At 43.7% G+C, this 14,515-nt stretch overlaps 1 protein-coding gene and 1 long non-coding RNA gene across 2 annotated transcripts in view; one reads left to right on the top strand and one right to left on the bottom strand.

Moving 5' to 3' along the window:
- The window catches only part of grin3a (glutamate receptor, ionotropic, N-methyl-D-aspartate 3A), a 61,728-nt gene that overhangs the window by 31,748 nt on the left and 15,465 nt on the right, over positions 1-14,515 (bottom strand). The window lies entirely within an intron of this gene.
- LOC139434916 (uncharacterized) lies at positions 1,157-1,970 on the top strand. Its single transcript, XR_011644208.1, has 2 exons — positions 1,157-1,655; positions 1,876-1,970. It is a non-coding gene; the product is annotated as an uncharacterized lncRNA (long non-coding RNA).

Below are 14,515 nucleotides of genomic sequence, written 5' to 3'. Positions count from 1 at the left end.
TTTTTCTAAATTGTTTGAATCTTTGTGGCCTGTTGAGGCAAACCAAAAAAAGGAAGCTTTTTTAAAGAATTATTGGTAACATAAGCCGCGTTCACACTGCGGTACTTTTCCCACAAAGGTTCATGCGAACTTCGTTCATGATCGCGTTCACACCAAAAAGAGCCGGTACTAAAAGTAGTTCATGCGAACCTTTTTACCCCCCCTTTTTACCCCCTCGAAAGTCCCTGCTCTCTAGCAGTGCTTTATAAATCAGCAGCAGTATTTCAAAGCACTTAAGTCCCTGCTCTCTAGCAGGGACTTTCGAAGGGCTCTTTTGTGAGAAAAGAGCTATATTCCTGATTGGCTGGGCGAATTGCAAACCACGCCCCGTAAAACTCCCAAAAAGTTTTGTGAAGCCGCCATTTTATTATCCTCACGTTAGCATTATTAGCATTAGCATTAGCCCAGCGCAGAAACACAGAGAGACTAACTTATGGCAACACAAAATAAAACATGGGAGCGGTGGAGATGAGGAGGTGTCGGCGTTCTGGCGATTTACTCGGAAGGCTTCAGTAGAAGCTGCTGGGAGTCCCAGCAGCTTCTACTGAAGCCAGTCCCCAACTCCGGGGACTTCCGGCCGGGGACTTTGGGCGGCAGTATAGAGAGGCGAAGTCACGCCCATCTACTTCCGGCACATGGGACTCCGGAAGCGAAAAATTAACATTGAATTCAATGGAGAGAGAACACGTATCTTTTGATCCCGTTTGAATTGTGCCACGAACTACACATATGATGTTTCTCAATCTTAAACAATAAGTTCCATGTCAAAAAAGTCACATTTTGTCATAAAACTGTTGAAATATAAGACTATGAAAAATACGCGACTACAAATCCCAAATCCCATTCTGGCTCGCGTAAGTGATGTCACAGGCGATAATTCTCCAAGTGGTTGCGACTCGTAATTAAAGCGAAGAAGAAGATCTCATAACCGATTTATTCCCTCCAATAAATAAGAGATTGCTAAAAATAAATGCACTTTTACAAGATGCATGTGTGCTTTGTACCAGGTTGTAATCACATAAGTGATCAAACCACTTGCTCGTTCTATCGCTTCCCGTCTGATGAAAGGACCAGGAGTCGCCGGATTCAGACATATCAGGTAATATACATGTTGTGCATGGAACACAGTCAAGTTAGCTACCTAGCTAGTAGCGACGAGTAGCGAGCACGTTAGTTAGCATTACATTACTTAGCCTTGTCATTTTTAGTAGCCTTACCATGAAGTTATTATTTTATTACATGAAGTAAGAGTAAGAGTAGATGGTAAGTATTTCGTGAAACATTTGAAGAGTAGCCTACTGCGCCATCCACCGGGTGCTAAGGAAGCAGTCAGGGAGAGTCGAAGGCAGGCAGGGAGCTTTGCATGACAGATTCTTCTGGACGTGTTTCATTGTGATGACAGTAAGGGTGAGTCAATCTGTTTGTTGGAAAGACAGTAGTTGAGTGATTACTGAGAGAAAATTATTAGAAGGGATAATTATTCAAAGTGTTACTGTTGTGTTACTTTAAAGTGTTGTTACTGACCTTTTTCTCTTTTATTTCCTTTCCCTCACCTGTAACTGCTGAGACCCTGAGGAACATGCACACTGACCTGCCCTGGCAACCTGATTTCCACTGTACGTAATAGTATTTGGTTATGGTATATTATTTATATACATCAAAGGCACAATGCACCCCCCAGAGACACACATGTATTGAGTGTGATATTGTGCATAGGTCAAGTGAAATCATCTTTACATACTAGAAAACTGTAGGAGCGGCAACTTGTTTTGAAATTGAATTTTTAATATCCGAAAATGAAGTTGATCTGTTTTCTTTATTCTTCTCTCTTCCCAGCTCCATCCATCACCGTGCTCTGTTCCTGCAGGTCCTGCTTGCTAATCAATGCTCATATGTTTTCACACAATTACAAATAAAGTCAATGTATTGTATGACATGAAGTTGTACTTCATTCGGAGTCAATAATACATTCATTCTGCCTTCATCCATTCTGCCTTCAACTGCACAATGACTGTGGACTGCACCGACATCCATGTAGCTGCCCCCCCAGTAAGATGAACCAAGCAAAGAGGGTCAACATCATGCCCAACGACATCCAGCTGGCCCGCTGCATCCGTGAGAGAGGGCTTAAACTGACCTGAGACCAGCACACCCAAACACAACGGCTCTTTTAAGAGCCACCTACAGTTTCAAAGAGTTGCAATCCTACGTTATTATAATGATTAAACTGGTTCATGTATCACTTAGTTTACTGAACCGTGATGAATGAAAGAAATGAGTGAGGTAGTGGTTTACTGAAGTTACAAAGACATTACTATATGAGTGACAGGTCAGTGTAAACACAAGCTTCTGTCAATTATGGATCACTCAAACTATTTACAAATAATATGTAATAAAGTTCTAAAACAAGTATTCGGTATATTCCTTGATAGCTTTTGGAGAAGGTTGTTTTTAAGTTTACTAAAAATCTATCGTTTCAACTGTTTCACTTTATAAAAAGGAACAGGTGAGTAGAGCATCATTGAGTTTCTTATTCTGTCAGTAAATTATCCAGATGAAATGTTTATCATTATTTTAGTCAACCCTAAACAAATTGATTGTACCTTTTTAATAATGACCTTACATGGTCGGCAAAGTTAAATTAACTTCAATCAAATCTGTTCTGAGAAAAAACTAATAAATGTTTAAAGATAGGAACTTGCCATCCCACTGAAAAACAGTCCGTAGAGATTTAAAGGCGTAGTTGTAGTTCAGTCCAACGTTTCATTTGGATTCATTTCTCCAACAGTCAACTATTTTCATAAAGAATATATATATTTTTCAAAGTCAACTTTATTGTCAATCTTACTCAGTTTGTGTTTATAGACAGAGAGATCAAAAAGACGTTTCCAACAATCCCAAATACGAAAAATTTAATTATACAATTTACAGATATGTAATGTATACAAATATATATATATCCTATATACACCATCATGTATAATGATGGTGTATGATGTAGAAGGGAGTGTGGTAGATAACAAGTAAATATAGAGTTACATACAGATCCATGTTACAGCAAAAGATGGAATAACTAAGAAGCACGCAGTATAATAATAATTACATGCAACAATGAAATAACTGCTCAGCGTCTCCACCACAATCCCAATCTGCTGTGTCCTGTTTTCCTCCCCTCTGCATAACACCCATCACACATACGGAACACAACGCAGAGTCTGAGGGTGTTAAGAGTATGTTTATTTAAATGTCCTCCTCTCTACTGGCCAACACAGGGAGCATATGCTGGGTGTAGAATTGTTCCAGGAGGAGGAGATTTCCATGCCATGCAGGGTCTTTGGGGATGAGGATGATGATCGCCTCCTTCGTGGTCCACACAACAAAGTAGCAGAGACTCCGGTCTGTGATGTGCAGCTGCCCTTGGACCTGGTGCCAGTATGGGTGATATATGACCCACCCTCCTCACGGAGACAGAAGGATGGTAACTGGGCTGCCTCCGCGATGGTCATGTTCATGTCACCAAAATCCTTGAATCTACACACAGCAAATAAACTCAAATGACACAACGAGATGTAAAAGGAGATCACACATACAGTATAGACTATATAAAACTGTCCGCTTCAATCTGAAGAGCAACTAAAACAAAACACGGGAGTGTACCTTGTTCTTGTGAACACTAATGTTATCCACAGCATACACAGAGACCACGAAGTTCTTAAGGAGAAAACTAGTTACTAAAACAAAACACGTTAGTGTACCTTGTTAGCTAATGTTAGCTAGCTGACATTAACGTTACACATTGCACTCATATTACTCACCGAAACCTTGTAAAGCCGGTCCCGCTGCTCTTACAGAACCGACTAACTCCCCTTTCGTGTATGTACAGCTCTCAACGTGTCCAGACTTGTAGTGATGTTCACCTCGTTTTATACTTTTATTCTCATTCTGAAAGAAACAGGTGAAACGTGCTAACGTGACGGCCGTCTTTGTGATGGTGACGCGTATTGTGCGAGACGAGAGACCTGTAGTTCACTCAGCGGTTTCACACAAAAAAATGTGTAACTTCACAGTTTTACGACACATTTTAATTTTTTTGACTTGCAAAATATTCTTTTAAATTGACAAACATCATATGTGTCATTAGTGGCACAATTCAAACGGGATCAAAAGATAACCTTTCTCTCTCCATTGACTTCAATGTATAATTTTACGCTTCCGGGGTCCCATGGAGGCTCCCGGAAAGGGAGGGACTTCGCCTCTCTATACGCCGTGAAGTGGTTTGCGGCCTGCCAGTAAACCCAAAGCAGAAGAAGAAGAAGAAGTGACGTCAGTGGCTTCATTTGCCTAATCCACCCCCAGGGACTTTTTCTGGTGTGAACGCGATCTGTACTTAGTTCATGCGAACTAAAGAGTTCGCATGAACCTTTGTGGGAAAAGTACCGCAGTGTGAACGCGGCTATAGGGTGAGTAATTGGTATACAAATGTTCGTTTTAGGGGACAAGTGCTTCTTTCAACAACATTCAGACATAACACTGGGTGACTGGGTGAAGACCAGTTAAAGTGTATATCATATCATGAAATCAAAACATTGTATTGATTTCAATTACATTTGTTCACATCAGCATGCATGTAAACACCCTCAAAATGACTTTAACAGAATGCAGGGTATTTTTACCGCAAAATGACTGGCCATCGAGAAAGGTAAAAAGCACACTAAATGAAAAGGGGCCAAAAATGTACTTTCATATTTTGTTTGAATTGCACACAAACTGAAAAAACATTAAATATATTTTTCATTTAGTACTGACATTTTTTTCTCCACAGAAATAAGTAGATACTGCTGATATTTTCCAGCATACTGGAAAAGTCTGTCAAGAGTATCCCTCCTTTTTCCCTCCCTGAGAGTGTTTTACTTACATTTGTTCAGGAAATACAAACTTCAAAGGAGACATTTATGGTGTTTCGTTTACATCTTTATAGCTCAGCTGGCAGACACATCAGGACACTATGGCTGAAGTCGAATAGTCCATTTAGCTTAGGAACTTTCCTAACGGAGTGAAATGACCCGGAGGTCCCTCAGTGGCAGACATGATAAATGCTGTTCGAATTCTCTAGATGATAGGAAAGGAGGTTTCAAACTTCCTTTATAACCTCCTTTAGCTTAGGAACCACTGGACCTCCCTTGACGAAAGGAGAGGAGAAAATGCTGCCCCACAATGCCTTGCAGTTGCAGCATTTGCCGTCACACAACAGTCGGCCGTTCACGGAAACAATCGATTATATGACCGAGAAATTATATCATGAAAGTTACGGTGCTTATTAAGCATTTTAAAACGTATGTGGTAAGTTGCCAAAGTGCTTTGTTTTGAACGTTCATCAGTATTATAATCAAAAAGAGAAATATGAACGTTAGTTTTGACTGAAATTATCAAATAAAGTCAACATTTCACTGAGCTGTGTGGGGTTTGTTCAACTTTGAAAATATGTTTGAATGGTGATATACACAGTGATAGATGTTAAGGACTTACGTTTATAATAAATACATCTGTATTGATTTTAAGATATTTTCATAGTTCATACAATCATACGTATTGGGATCATTTGTATTAATGTGGACCGGAGGGAGAGGGTGACGACGAGCATAAGTTTCAATTTCCTTTTTTATTTCAATTCCAACTTTGATCATGAAGAATATGTTTCTCTGTTGTCCATGTTCATAAAGCAAAGCAACAGCATCAGAGCACGGTGCAGAGTCTCTAGATGAGTTTACAGTAGTCCCTCGTTCTTATTATACATCCATGTTGCAGTCCGCTGTATAGAAAACTGTAGTTTCCATAGTTTCCCCACAGCAGCAGACGCACATTCATGACGTCCGCTGCCGCATCATAAACACGTTGGATAGTGAAAGTGCAGTCGGATTCTCTAAAGTACCACAGTCTCTTCTCCTACTGTAAGTCCTTTTTAATTTTCCTGTCCACTGATCCCTTTAACTAAATAAAGGTGGTGATCATACTTTACACTTCACAACATGTAGGATGATATATACTGTATATGTTTGTGTTTAAGTGTATTCACATGTCACAACTTTGTTTTAAATTATAAAAGAATACAAACATACATAAATGAATCCAATACCTCAGTATGAAACAATACAGTAATTCACTGTTTACTAAAAGTCTCCAACCTATGTTTTGTCAGAAATTAAAAGACCGTTTAGAAACTGTGCCAGGCAAGGACATAAAGCTTGAGAGACATGGCAACGGTAACTAAGGGAGGCGGGGCTTAGCAAAAGGTAGGAATAGGCAACATGGATGGTGTCTCCTAGAGTAGGTTTTTTAGCTACAATTATCACACTATTACAACTTTAATGTTGGATGAAACAAAAACAATATCATGATTTTAATATTTTACAATCTTCAGATTTGCCTATTAATAATCTGCATGCAAGTGGACATTTGAGCCAACTGGTGGCATTTTAGAGGAGAACACTAATTAGATGAAATCCTCTGGAGAGCATGAATAACTTACAGAAAACAACAAAGTACTAAAACTAAATAAATGAGGGAAACAGAAAAGCCAGTGACGACGAATTAACCCTCTTTGAAATAAAGAATATTTAATCATATGTTTTCTCGTAATGGAATGCCTATATTATTTCATGTATAATACATATATTTAACATTATTCATTCGTTTTGTTGAATATTTCATTCATGAAAACATTATTTAAGCCAGCATAATTAGTACATAAATATAAGGAATTAGTAAGATTATTTTTAAACCATTTTAATTAGGAATCCAATCTCTAAACACTTTGCAACACATTACATAACAATTCCAAATTCTGTATTCTGCGTCCTTGATGCATTTTCACATACACATACATGCATATCAATCTTATGTCATTAACTAAAATGTGAGTTATTAAATATCACAATTGTTTCGCATTAACAGTGAAATGTGTTTTGAATGCCATTAGGGACACATCCAAAGTATTTGATTATTGAAGATCACACACCTATTTCACCTCATTTGACACCGTTAGTATTTTAAATTCCCAAATATCTCCCTCATGCATTATGAATTCACCATCCAGGATGATGTCTGATATGTTTTATCACAAAGCAATCAGAGAAACAGCTTTCTGGCCAAATGTGTAGGCATTCATATTTTTGCTCTTTTTCATCCATCAGATGTGGATCTGTTGAAATGAATTAGGGTTTGATCCAGAACCTTTTAACATTTTAATTATTTTGAAACTACTTATCTTATTTAGCTTGTTTAATCTGTTTAGTTGCAATTAAGATTATGATACTTGAATTGTATCACCAATACAGTTTGGAATAGTGTTTTCCTACCAACAACATCTGGCTCTTTACTTGCTTGGTAATAAAGGAAGTGGTTTAACATCTGCTGGTGATTTCCACAATGGCTCATCTGCCATAATCCTCTACAAACACTTATCTGATGACAAATACCTCTATATTTCATTAGCTATTTCCCCTTGTGAATTTTCCTTTTTGCTTGGCCAGCAACTCTGCTGCCACCATAAGTCAATAATCATCATGCAATAGATTCCCTGAGGGTTTCAATGCCCAGCTTGAGAACTGCTAAAGCTTCCCTGTTGCTCATCTGTCATCTGCTTTCTGGCTTCAACACAATTGACAACACTTCCTCCAGGTCAGCTCTCACAACAAACCACAGGCAGTCCCCTCATTGCGACAGAAATGTCAAAAATTACTGAAAATGGCAGTGGGCTTTTGAAGGGTGTAGGACAAAACTTTACAATGTGGGGGTCGTTGAAACACATATTAGGGTTCACTAGCTGATCACGTAGGTAGGCAGGAAAACAAATCCATACATACATTGATAATTGTACGGAGCCCTGGAGGGTTCATATAGAGAGAAAGATAAATAAAACGTGGCCACGTTTTACTTTCTCGTTCGCACGAGATACCTTCGAGATACCTCCTCGTTTTTATTTAAATTGAGGCCACGCTTCTGCTGAGTTACACGTTACTGCCTCCAGTGCCCTGTACGACGAAGCCAGTTCAACAGACCCTGGATATGTTTGATTTACCCAGCTTAACTAACCCTAACAAACGCGATGTCGCTAAGCGGTCCTACGAAGCTGGTTATCAACTCAGTAAATCAACCAGGGTTTCTCTGTCCGGGTGAGAGCGCGTTCACGTGACAGGGACGGGGTTAGCAACATTTGACCAATCACAAACATGGAGACGCAGGCTGACAGCGCAGCGTCATACTTCATGAATGAATAGTGTAAATAGCAAATCCTGCTTCGTAGTACAGGCCACTGGTTTTTACAGGCCAGAGATTTCATAAAGTGAAGGAGGTTTTCCTTCTATAAAACAGATACTGTGAGTCACGGACAGGAATCCCTCAATTTAAATAAAACGAGGCCACGTTTTATTTATTTTTCTCTCTATGAACCCTCCAGGGCTCCGTATAATTGTACCTATTTGTCGTTGTATATTATTTGGCCTCATTTACTGATATATTCTTGAAAAGGTCCAAAGAAAAGTCTAATTATTCTTAAAATACATGCCAATGTGTTCCTATATTTGTTTGTATGATAATATCTCCCATTGTACTTTAAATATTAAAGGTCCCCTATTATACTGTTTTTCATCAATAGAGTATAGGTCTCAGATATATACAGAACATGTCTCTGAAGTGTTTGGCTCCAAACACCAAACAGAGCTATGCAGCATCCCATAATCCCCTCTGTTTCAGCCCTGTTTCCAAAGTGCTGATTCTCTGTCTGTTACTTTAGATCAGGGGTGGGGAACCTTTTTCCTCTCAAGGGCCATTTCAATTTTTTCAACATCCTCCGAGCGCCGTACAAATTATTGACCTCTGTTTAAAAATCACAGCCCATTCATTTGGCCTTTCTTTCATGCTGTGCAAAGAAAAAGCAACCTCTTAATCCAGATATCTTGCCATGACTCGCGTATGCATGCACGTGCACGGTTGTGGCATGACCACCAAAACAGAAAGATATGGACACAAGATGTGTGCAAATGTATTTAGTTTCCTATCCATGTGGACATGATTTAAGTGGGTGGGGAACTAACCTCCTAGGGGGGTCCGGGGGTATGCTCCCCCAGGAAGATTTTTTTTTTTAAATATTGAAGTTGAAAGCATCAATCTGGTGCACTTTGAGAGCAAAATGAAGAGATCTATGGAAACATCTCTCAACACCCATATGAAACAGAACTGTAAGCAGATTTACTTTTTCTTTATGGATATTTTACAAATCACTCTCCTTTTAAACTGTATTCTTGTTTATTAATAACAACTTTTTTTTACTGTCATATAGTATGTTATACCTGTTTACTTTATTCTCTTGTTTTTTGATAACTATAATGATCATATAAAGATGTGCCTTTACCTCACTGGTTGGAGAAAAAGCTTCTTATATTCGTTAGCATAGCTAGCTAACCAGATGCTAATAACAACACAGTTATTGACTGTATGATCAGAATGACAGATGAACAGATCGCCACTGGGCTTACAACTAAAGACACAGCCACGCAAAAACTGCGGCATGTGTAGCTTACGGACTTATGGGTACTGCAATTTTTTGAAGTCCCGGAGTGGCATTCTGGTGCTCTCCGTCAGCACTGCACCCCTGTATGACGAGACATATACCACGTGATGACACGTTAGGCTCGTGTTGTGTTCAAGGACCATGACCGTTGCCAGGAAAAACAGGCACTCGCTTGTTTAATTATTTTGCGGTCTAGATTTCTTTAATTTTTTTCTTTTTTGCGTGTGTTTATAAAGGGAGGTTCCCCACCCCTGCTTTAGATGAAAATAAGGAGCCACTCCCCACGCCCCTCTGAGAGAGATTGATTAAAAATAACACAATGTTGCTCTAGGAGGAGATTCAGGTGATAAGGGGGGGGGGGAGTTACCTTGGTTGGTGATTGGCTAATGGTTACACAAGCCAAAACATCGTTATGACATCATAAAGTGGCCAAAATCTGATAAGCTAATTTAAAAAAAATTATATAAATGGATCAGGACAAAAAGTGATCGAAATCTTTTTTCCTGAAACTTTCAGAATCTCTTTACACAGAGGGGACACATGTTTATGTATAAAATACATGAAAAGGTGGATTTTGCATAATAGGTGACCTTTAAGTAAACAATCTCCTTGTCATCATGGTGAGATGACAATACCTTTTAGTTTCTGCAGATACAACATGCACAAAAATAGAAGTCACATTAACACCAAGCTAGAGGATATTGTGGATCGATATTTTTTACTAGTCTCAAATGAGAACTTTTTTTGTTGAATGGAAACATTCTGGAAACAGGAACAGATGGAGATATTAAAGTCAATGTAACCCCCTCCAGTCCTGCACACTGCCTCATGCACTACCCCACCTGAGAGCCTGTAAAACACTAGAGCACCATTGCCAAATGTTCAAATAACAACTTCATGTCACATGCCTCAGGCTTGTATTTTTGTGTTCTTGTTTTCCTGTATGAGCTAAAGTTGCTCAAAAGTCCTTTTACCTTGTGATGTGATGTGTTTATACTTTTATTCAACAAGGGTTCTTCCTAGCCCCCCACTGATAATACCTCTAGTCTTCATTATACAACTCTGAAACAATTGAAAAGGTCATCTAGACCTTTAGATGCACTGTGTAAAAGAACAATTTGTCATAAATTAAAATAGCATGGACCAAAAAGTATTTCAGGTAAACTCCCTGAACTTTCATCATACTGTATGAACTCTGTTGTTCTCATTCATAACACTCCGTTCGATGTCTCACTATGGGATGCGCCTCATCGCGGAGCAAACAGAAGCATCAATCTCATTATGCCAATCCTGATTGGCTGGTGATCTTGACGTCAACGTCAGGGAATCACCCCCTTACTACCGTCACCACGGTAGCGAGGACGCTTTTCTTTTTCTCTCTCACGGAGGAGAAAAGGATTAGAAGTATATTGACACACCAGTCAATATTCTTTGAGAACAAAGGACCCACACCGTCCCTTTTTCTCCGGATTAAGGACGGGTTGGTAACACTTTTCTCTCAACGACGTACCTGTTACGAGCGGGTCCTCTCCACGCCACGAGGCGAACAAGATGGACACCTCTCCCCCTCACACCAGAGGAGTCAGGGACTCGGAGGCTCGGACATGCGGCTGCGGGTTGAAGATAGCAGGCACAGACTCACACCAGGTCTGCTCGTCCTGCCTCGGGCTGGAACACGCCCGGGAGGCTATCGACAACCCCGGCTCGTGCGGGCATTGTGCCCGCTTCACCCGAAAGAGCCTCCACCGACGGCTAGCACACCAAGCTAGCTTGTTGGAACAGGACTCCCTCATGTCCACTGATTCGCCGTTTGGCAATCAAGACACGGGGGCGTCCGGCGCAGAGACTGAGCCCCTCACTGTGTCGGTCTGGGGCTCACTAACAGCGGCAGCTGTGGAACCGGGATCCCACGCCGTGTCAGGCCGGGACCCGGTGGCGGCAAGAGACGCGGGAACGGAGCCCCACGCCTCACCAGGCGGGAGCTCCCGGCGAGACCTCACCATGGTCTCGCCCGCGGAGGATGTCCTGGAATTAGACTACATGGGGGACGAAGAGGACACCTCTGAGTCCCTCCTGTCTGATTCGGATGAGCAAGAAAAAGATATCTTCATGTCATCGGCTCAAACGGCAAAGCCGGGAGCGATGGCTGCTCTCCCGGGCGATAGCACACCAGCTTCGCCCTGTCTGAGCATGGACCTGCAGGCCGCGTGTCAGCGAGCTGCGTCCAGGCTATACATCCCGTGGCCCAAAATGGCCAAGGAGACCGCCAGGTCCCGTTACGAGGGGAAACATTCTCCCCAAGCAACGAGGACAAGGAGGCAATTCCTCCCGGTCTTCCCGGAGATGTTGGATGAGGTGTCGGTCTCGTGGAGGGACCGACCCTTTAGCAACAAGGCCCCAATCCAGGGTGCCTCCTCCCTAGACTGCGACGGTATGGAGAGGCTCGGCCTGCTCCGCATACTGCCAATGGAACTGCTGGTGGCAGCCCACCTCCTACCGAGGATGGGCCCGTCACCAAGCAGGAACCCCACGCTGCCAGCGAAGGTGCACCGTTTCCAGTCGACCATGACTGAACGGTCCTACAGAGCCGCAGCGTTGTCCGCCAGGGCTCTGAACGTTTCCTCACTGCTAACCGCATACCAAGCGGAGCTCTGTGAGGATATGTCGAGTAATCCTGGACCGGCCGTTCTGGACGAGTTGGCCGCGGTCACAGACATTTGTCTCCGTGTCCATTGACATGCCCATCGTTCCCGAGGGGATGTGAGGCTCCGCTCTTGCCTCCATGCAGAGGAGATGCGAGTCAAAAAAGAAGAAGGAGGACGAGGCCCTCCACGTCTGCCTCCCTCGAAGGGCCCAGCCGCAGCGGCAGCCCTTCGTCCAAGCTGCCCCGAACCCTGCTCGGTTCAAAATACCGAAAACGCAGAGGTCGCAGTCCGCCCCGAGTCCCCAGCCCAGGCAGGCGACGAGGGCGAGCTGGCCTAGAAAATCTCCGGTTCCGGCTGCAGCCCAGGCGCAGCCAACCCAGAATTTCGGCCAGCAGTCGAGGAAGAAGAAGCGAGCGGCGTGACAGCCCCTCCTTCTCCCCTCTGTGACAGAGCTGGAAGTCTACGGTTCCCCAGCTCTAAATGTATTCCCGCCGCCTCGAGAGATGCCTCAACACCATCCTCAAGTCCGCATAAACACATGTCACACACTTATTGATTTTTCTGTCATAAAACATTTTCCGCTGACGCATCCAGGCTTCGAGCCAAGGGCGCAGCTCGAAAAAATGAAAAGAAAAACAATAAACAGTCCGTCAACTGTTCCTCTTCTGAGAGCAGCTACAGCCTCTCTCAAAGGGCGGACAATTGACGGGTCTGTGAAGGCACCACCGTCACGCGCATGCGCAGTGCCGGCTGGGGCTGTAAGGGCACCACCGTCACGCGTATGCGCAGTGCCGGCTGGGGTCGTGAAGGCACCACCGTCACGCGCATGCGCAGTGCCGGCTGGAGCTGTAAAGGCCCCACCGCCACACGCATGCGCTGTGTCGGTGGGGATTGTCGAAATGGGGCACCACAGTGCACAGACACTGGAGGGCCCCATGACACAACAAATAGAGACTCAGAGGGGAAGAGACGTGACATCTCAGCTGGCTCTAAGGAGCATACAGCGGGAGATGCTCACGACATCTGCTTGGGTTTCTCAAGACAGTTACACGGAGCTACAGACTCCAAGTCACCGTCACCCCCCCTCACCGTCAACCCATATTCTGGAGAGAGAGGTTCTCTCTCTCCTAGAAAGGAGGGTTTTATCTATAATGCCCGCCGAGCAGAGTTAGATTACGCAGACAAATGTCCTCGTAAAGCACTTGCTCAACATGGGTCTCATAATAAAACTAAACCCCGCGCGCCACGGCGTGCGGAGAGTATTGGTTATTATGAAATGCGTAGTGGCACTACGCCACTGGCCGCACCCGACCTTTCTAGTACGGGGCGCGCCTATGGGTGCTGTCCTTTCACGGAAGGTGGTCACCACGGACGCATGTCTGACAGGCTGATAGGGTATTTACGAAGGTCGCCCGGTGAGGGGTCTCTGGAGCAGAGACCTCCAGCGGGCGCACATAAATCACCCGGAGCTTTCAGCGGTGTTCCCCACCCTAAAACGCTTTCTGCCTTCTCTCAGAGGACACCATGTCCTCGTGAGGACAGACAACACGACCACAGTATCGTGTATGAACCGCCAAGGGAGGTTGCGTTGTCTCCAGTCACACACACTGACACACAAACTGATCCCTTGGAGCGGCAGACGTCTCCTCTCTCTGAGAGCGACGCATGTACCAGGAGTGATGTACCTCGGGACAGAACTACTGTCCAGAGGTGCACCACTCTATGCAGACTGGACTCCACATCCAAGGATCGTGAGTCTGCTGTGGGTGCGTTACGGCAGAGCCGCGTTAAATCTGTTCGCATAAAGAGAAAATGCTCAATGACAGCTGTTCTCTTTAATGCACGATTTAAACGCACCGTTAGGCGTGGACGCACTCGTACACGATTGACCTCCGGGTGCTCTGTACGCGTTCCCACCCCTGGCTCTGATATCCCCAACTCTGGCCAGAGTGAAGGAGCAACGCCACACACTTATCCTGATGGTTCCGCCCTAGCCCGCAACGTACGGGCTGGCGGAGATATATCAGCTGTTGTGCGGGCAGCCATGGCAGCCCCCACTACGCAGGGACAGATTGTCTCAGGCGGGGGGGGGGCGATCCTTCACCCACGCCCAGAGCGCGGGGCACTATGGGCCTGCCCCGTGAGTGGTACAATCTGAATACAGTTGGACTCCCTCAGAAGGTGATAAACACTATTCAGAGTGCGAGAGCTTCCTCCACCAGGTCTCTTTATGACTGTAAGTGGAGGGTGTTTGAGGAGTGGT

This window comes from Pseudochaenichthys georgianus, chromosome 12 (genome assembly GCF_902827115.2).
Source record: "Pseudochaenichthys georgianus chromosome 12, fPseGeo1.2, whole genome shotgun sequence".
Lineage (NCBI taxonomy): Eukaryota > Metazoa > Chordata > Actinopteri > Perciformes > Channichthyidae > Pseudochaenichthys > Pseudochaenichthys georgianus.
The sequence above is the reverse complement of the archived record's forward strand: the minus strand, read 5'-3'. Positions and strand labels throughout refer to the sequence as shown.